The sequence below is a fragment of the Rhinopithecus roxellana genome, chromosome 3 (genome assembly GCF_007565055.1).
Source record: "Rhinopithecus roxellana isolate Shanxi Qingling chromosome 3, ASM756505v1, whole genome shotgun sequence".
NCBI lineage: Eukaryota > Metazoa > Chordata > Mammalia > Primates > Cercopithecidae > Rhinopithecus > Rhinopithecus roxellana.
In genome coordinates this window covers 152,207,236-152,214,284 of record NC_044551.1, presented here as the reverse complement: position 1 = coordinate 152,214,284, position 7,049 = coordinate 152,207,236, and positions in this window count along the sequence as shown.

The window sequence follows — 7,049 nt, the reverse complement described above, 5'->3', positions numbered from 1 at the left end:
CTACCCCACACTGCACTCTCTCTTCCTCTCTGGGCCTGAGAGTTCTACCTTAAGGCATTGATGCTTTTGGCAGTTTCAGAGATTCTAGAAGCTCCAGATGTCTGTTCTTCACTCTCTAGTACCTGCATGGGAACCAGCTCTCCCCAAAGTTCCCAGCAGCCTCACTTTACCTTTCTGCCTCTCAGGGCCATCTCTAGACCATTTCAGGACACACCTGTGTCCTGTGGTGCTCTCTCTCACTGTCTCTCTCTCTCTCTCTCTCTCTCGCTCTCTCTCACACACACACACACACGCTCATTCCCTCATTCCTGACTTGCCTTCCTCTTCCAGTAAGTCACACCTTGCCACTTTCCTTTTCCAAGAGACTTAACCTTTCATGAGCTATTTCCTCGGGCACTGCCAGCTGAACCCTTAACACGCCCTGCTCTATAATGGTGTGCATTTCAGTGACACGTGTTACACATGCTTTCTAGAGATACAGTCCTGGCACTAATCTGATGAGCACTTACTACATCCCAAAGGCATGAACATCTCATAATGAACTTTCAGAGACAGAACAAGGTCAAGATGTTTAGGAGCAGAAGAGCACTCCTGAAGCAGCAGAAAACACCTGTTCCTGATAGGCCAGGCTTCATCACACCTCCCTAATGAGGCCACAGGGGTGAAGGGCTCAGCACTTAGTAGCTGGGTGGCACATCAGCTCATGTTTCTCCTCCTGCCACCACTTCACCAAATCCAGGGGACAGGCATGGAACCTCTTCTCACCCTGGATCCTTGCCTCAGAGCTAGGATGCCAAGCTCTAGTCCTGCCTTGGCACTAAGGGACCTTAGGCCAGTCAGTCCTCTAACTTGGCCTCAGTTTCCCACTCTAACAGAGCTTTGTGGTTCTCAAAGGCCTTTCCTACTACAAAGTCTCTCGTCCCAGGAGTTCCTCACTGCCCCTAAAGAGTTGGGGGCAGGTTCAGCCAAGAAGCTGCTTAGCTTAGGTTCTCCACTCACAGAGCCTGAGTGATCTATTTGGGAGAAATCTCAGGAAGCAGGATGGAGGGAGCAGGGAGAGAGAGACTGAAAGGAGAAAAGGTAAGGTGGGTGTCAAGGTCACAGGTATAGACAATAGGGCCCCCATTTTGCCAGGGTCTCTGAAAGTGTTCAATTGCCTCCCAGAACTGCTCCTTGAAAGGCAGGGCCCGAACAGTCACTCACCAGCTCCCACTTCCCATTGGCTGGGATCTGCCCCAGAGGTATGTGCTCTGGCCACCCAAAGCCACTTCCACATCTCCAGGCTGTGTCTGAGGAAAGGCAATGGGAGCTGCATAGGCTGCAGCAAGCACTGCGGAAGAAAGCAGGATACATGGAACACTCCAGGTGGGTTGAGGCAGGGAGAGGTGAGTCGGAACTGTCCAACACAGCTGCCACTGATATTGGAGGTGGGCTCAGGAGGCAGCTATGATGGGTAGTGTAGGCCCGTGCTCCTGCCTCCAGGTTCTGAGTCATGCTCCATGGCACAGAAGGACCATCCCACGAACATCCAAGTGATACACCAGGCACTATTCTAGACATCAGGCAAACAACTGAGAACAAAATGTGCCCCACGTGTGCCCTGAGTAAGTCCCTTCTCAGGTCTGGGCCTCAGTTTCTTTATACCCTAAAAGGGGATCAGAATGCCTGCCTCCCAGAGTGGCATGAGAATGTCTGCAGGGTCATTGTGTGACCTCCGATGCTTTGCACTTGCATCATTATGGGGGTGTAGGGACCCCGGAGAAGTGCGGCCTAATAGTGGAATCACAGGCACCCTGCAGTTAGGGGAAAGCTTTGGAGCGAAGGCAGCTCTGGTCACCCAGATACCCTGGAGGCTCCTACCTGAGTTCCAGGCAGCATTGAGAGGCAGGATGATGCTGTGGTGGCACATGGGCCTTGGAGTCAGGAGGGCTGAGAGTTCATGGCCAGCTCTGCCCACAGGCTGGGTGACTTCCAAAAAGTCATTTATTCTCATCACCAGTGGGCATGTGCTGAACATTGGGCTGGGTTGAGAACTCAAACAGATGTTGTCTGCAAAGCACACAGTAGGCCTGCGGCCAATGCCCTCTTTGGGCTGCCCTGCCTGAGAGCCATGGCGTGTCTGGATCTCAGGTCTCACAAAGCCAGCCTATTGTCTTTTCTCCAAAGCCTCCCACCCCCTTCACAGGACAGGGAGCAGCATAACCCCCAGCCCAGGTGTTGGGGTGGGGGTGGGCCAGCAGCAGCCCTGGAAACGTTCAAGCTTTACGGTCCCCCAGCAGGTCTCTGTTCTCCTCCACTAGCTCAGCCCCCAGCCCTCTGAGAAGCCCTGAGCTTAAGGGAACCAGGTGCCTTCATTTAAAAAAAGCAAAAAAAAAAAAAAAAAAAAAAAAAAAAAAAAAAAAAAAAAACCACACACACACACACACACACACACACACACAAATAAAGGGTGATTTTGCAAGAGGAGTGTGATGCGTTCTTGGGGGCTCCAAGCAGTTTTACAGGCCCAGACACAGAGCAAAGGCACTCAGGGGCCATGCAGAGCTCCCAGGCCCTGCAGGCTGGCCGGGGCCCAGGGCCCATGGGCAGGGATTGTGTGGGAAAGGCCCTCCTCCGGCTCTTCACTGTTCTCCAACTGCAACCCAGGCAGCCTTTGCTCAGAGGGTATTCCTCTGCACATTGATGGGGAGAAGGAGAGGAAGGAGGTCCAGTTCCCTGGGAGTCAGTTCCCATGGACTTCCCCTGTTAGGGGCCCTATATGCAAGAGGAAAGCCCTATCCTTAAAAGGGCTTTATCTTGCCGTGGATATGGGATAGGTACAGGGAGCCCTGAACAAGAACTTCCCAAATCCTTATTCCCAGGCACTACCAGAAATGTGATGCTTTTCTCTGCCTCAAACAAAAAAAAAAAAAAAAAAAAAAAGCAAATCTGGGAATTTACCTCATAAGGAAAACCAACAGACTGGATTTAAAATGCATCTTTAGGCCAGGCGCTGTGGCTCATGCCTGTAATCCCAGCACTTTGGGAGGCTGAGGTGGGTGGATCACCTGAGGTCAGGAGTTTGAGACTTGACTGGGCAACTTGGTGAAACCCTGTTTCTACTAAAAGTACAAAAAATTACCTGGGTGTGGGGTGGACACCTGTAGCCCCAGCTACTCAGGAGGCTGAGGCAGGAGAATCGCTTGAACCCAGGAGGCAGAGCTTGCAGTCAGCCAAGATCATGCCACTGCACTCCAGCCTGGGCAACAGAGTGAGACTCCGCCTCAAAATAAATAAATAAATAAATAAATACACACATTAATTAATTAACTAAAATGCATCTTTAAAATCTTCCCTTTTTGCAATCCCACACAGGACATCCCAAATTCAAAGTAAGAGAGAACGTGTCAACCACCAAATACACTGAAAATGGGCACGCTCAGAAAGACGCAGAGGCCCATAAATGTTACCAATAGTTACTAGAAACTCACTTTGACAAGCGGATATTTCAGGGCCTTGGTCCTTCAGCATACTGACTTGAAAATTAACCTGGAGTCCCTACAGGACTGAGCCCAGTGCCTGGTGTCAGCCCAGCCACCTATCAGGGACCGGGCAGATGGTGACAGCCGTGACACAGTTCCCTTTTTGTCGCACTATGGGAGCGTGTGGTTGAGGGAAATGGGGGAGCAAGGCCTAAGGGCTTCCCTAGCCACTGCAAGTATAAACTAGAGACACTCTTTGAGAACCCCAAATTTAAAATCATTTAGCTGGAAGTCGTTCACATTTCATAAAGTCTGTATTTCACCCCAGGACCTTTTAAACCTCCCTAGGCATTTAAAGTGGGGATTATACAGCGGTGAGAGCATTTATGAAATACTGTGCACCAAAGAAAGATGCGTACACAGGATTAAGCAGTGTAACTGTCATTATGTGAAAGTTCCTGTTCACAGGCACAGCCTGGACTGGTCCTGGGAAGGATGGAAAGTTCCATGTGCCCCCTTTTCTCTTCCGTGCTGCTGTACTGTTTTCAGAATGGTATCATTTGTTTGGTTCTTTGCTTATTTTTGCTTGTTTGTTTGTTTGTTTGTGAAATGGGAGTTGAAATGGCCTCAAACAGACCTAGGCACCAAATCCAATTTTCCAGTCAAATTAATTATGAGTTCCTGACGCAGCATTCAAGGCTCTCCGCAATACCCGCTTGCTGCCCACACTCCCTGCGTATACTCTACCTCCCATCAAACCAGCCAGTCCCTGGCTCATCACCTGCATTCTGACCTCAGGCTGGACCTCAGCTGCTCTGGCCCTGCAGGTCACCTTCATTCACCCCTCTCTACCTGAGCAGTCTTCCTCATCCTTCAAGGTCGATTTCCACTACCTGCTTCATGAAAGCACTCCCAATCCCCGACCAGGATGAGACTGCCTTACAGGCCCCCCATCTGGAATCCTTGCATCCGTAACTCATTTGAAATATTCTCTCAGCCTGCTGGCAAGGGCCCCTCTGGCCTGCAGACATCCTGCCAAGCCTCTGGCCCGCAGCCCCTGCAACCCTGCAACCCCGGCACAGAGCAGGAGCTCAGCAAGGGCTCAACTTGGTGTTTATAGAGGCTTTTGCTTACCAGAATAAAATAAACCCCCCATTTCAGGCCAAGGACGGCAACTTGGATAATCATGTTTTTCATCCCAATCCAAATGGATTTCCACATGTGTTAGTGGCTTTTCTTCCTCCACAGGATAAACAAATTTAGTCTCTTTGTGATAGCTCAAATACATGTTTAAAGAACTGCCCCCAAATGTTGCATCTTCAAAGACAAAAATTCAGGAAAAACTTATACAATACTTCTGTTAGTCCAGCTGAAACAGCCGCTATAAGAACGTTAACTCTCTGGCCTCTGCCTTCTTCCTTGGACACTGGACCACCAGCCATGACACCAGGAGCAAACCCGCCCTGCTTTCTGTGGTTCTGAGCCTCTTGAATTCAGGCCTCCGCCAACACACAGCAGGACATCTAGTCTTACACAGGGGCCCGTTCTCAGCGTCCCCATACCACGCTTTCCCTCCTGCCCTCTTTCTCCAGCATCCACATCTGGTTTCCCTTCAGCACAAGTTTCACAATGGACAGATTTTGCACTTCCAGGATTTATGGTTCCTGCCGCCCCTCCTTGCTTTTGATATGATTCCATTATGTGCTTAAAATCTGGGCCACGCTCTTGGCTCCAGAGAGCTGTTTATGACAATTCTTTTATGGCCTTAAATCGCTCACCGTTAAGAACCTGGTCATGTTCAGAGGCAATGACTAGTTGCTAAGAAAGAAAATTGCAGAATGTCTCAGATGGTTGCTTGAAAAGTTTCCTTCATAGAAGATTCATGAAGGCTAGTGTTTACCTGGCAGGTAAATCCTCTGAGCAACACCTTGGACCCTGTTCTCCTCCATCAGCTGCCAGAGACTGATTAAAAGCAAATTAGTCACAATCTTCTCACCCCAGACCCAATCACTTCCTCCCTTCTGCTGTGCTAGAGACCACACTGACAGAATTGGTAAAAATAAAACACCAATATCACAAATACTCCCTCTTGACAGCAAACAAGACTGAGAACATTTTTTTCTTTTCTATTTCTGCATTACATTTTTTCAGAAGGCAAAGGATTTCAGGAATAAGAAGACAAAAGCTTTTATGAAAGACCGGGCATGGTGGCTCATGCCTGCAATCCCAGCACTTTGGGAGGCTTAGATGGGCAGATTGCTGAAGCTCAGGAACTCAAGACATGCCAGGGCAACATAGTGAGACCCCCATTTCTACGAGAAAATTTAAAAACTAGCCGAGGGTAGTGGCATGTGCCTGTAGTCCCAGCTGCTTGGGAGGCTGAGGTGGGAGGTTCACTTGAGCCTGAGAGGCAGAGGTTGCTGTGAGCTGACATCACACCACTGCACTCCAGCCTGATCGACATAACAAGACCCTGTCTCAAAAAAAAAAAAAAAATGCCCTGACCTTTGGGCAAGAACTTCCCCAAACCAAGGTTTCTCTTGCCTCCCAACTCCCTCTCTGCCATCCTTCCTTCATCCAACAGCCAGACAGATCTTCTCATAAGGGGAAAGCAAATCACACAACCCTGCTTGAAATTCTCCAATGGCTTCTTACAATCCAGGTGATGAAGCCCAAACTCCTCAGCTGCCCAGGACCCTGCACAGTTTGGTGCTCATCTACATATTCAGCCTTATGCCCCTTCCCTCCCCTGCCCAGATCCCTGCCCTACATGCACAGGGCTCCGTTAGCATCCTAGAGTTCCCTTGACCTTCCCCATCCCATAGCAGTTGTTTAAGCTGTTGTCTCTGCCTGAACCATCCTCCTCAATGCCTACTTCCCTGTCAGAGCACGAATGCCCACTGTGCCCTGTGAGAGCTTAGCAGTGTGCCTAGCTTTTCTCTCCCCACACTCTGCCCATGGCAGACCCAGAGGGCTCCATGTCTGTGTGTCTGAGATCACCGCAGAAGACTCCTTGGACCACCACATTACCACCCTCTGGTACTGGATGTAGGGTTGCCAGCTAAAATACCGGCCACAAGTTAAATTTGAATTTCAGTATAAACAATGAATATTTTTTAGTATAAGTATGCCCCAAATATTGCATGGGCATTTTGTGTTCTTTGTTTGTTAAAGTTGACAATCCTAGCTAGTTGAGAACTCTGGGATGCCCTCCAGGGAGAAGAACTGAGGACCAGGTGGCAGCAGCATGCAGACAGGAAGGTGGTAAGTGACGCCTTGGCAAAAGGTGGGGAGCATCCCCCCACCCTCCTTCTGGGAGGCAGTGTATGGCCATGCAGAGCAGGACTCCAGAGTCAGATTGCTTGGGTTTGAATCTCAGCCCTGCCACTTGCTAGTTATTTTGGGCAACGTACTTAACCTTCTCCTCAGTTTCCTCGTCTATAAAATGAGGATAACCTACTTCATGTGGTTATGAAAATTAAATAAATTAATATTTATGTAGCACTTAGAACAATCCTTGAGACATAGTAAGCATTCTATAAGCATTTCATAAATATAAAGCAGAAGAAATTAGACAACCCACAGATA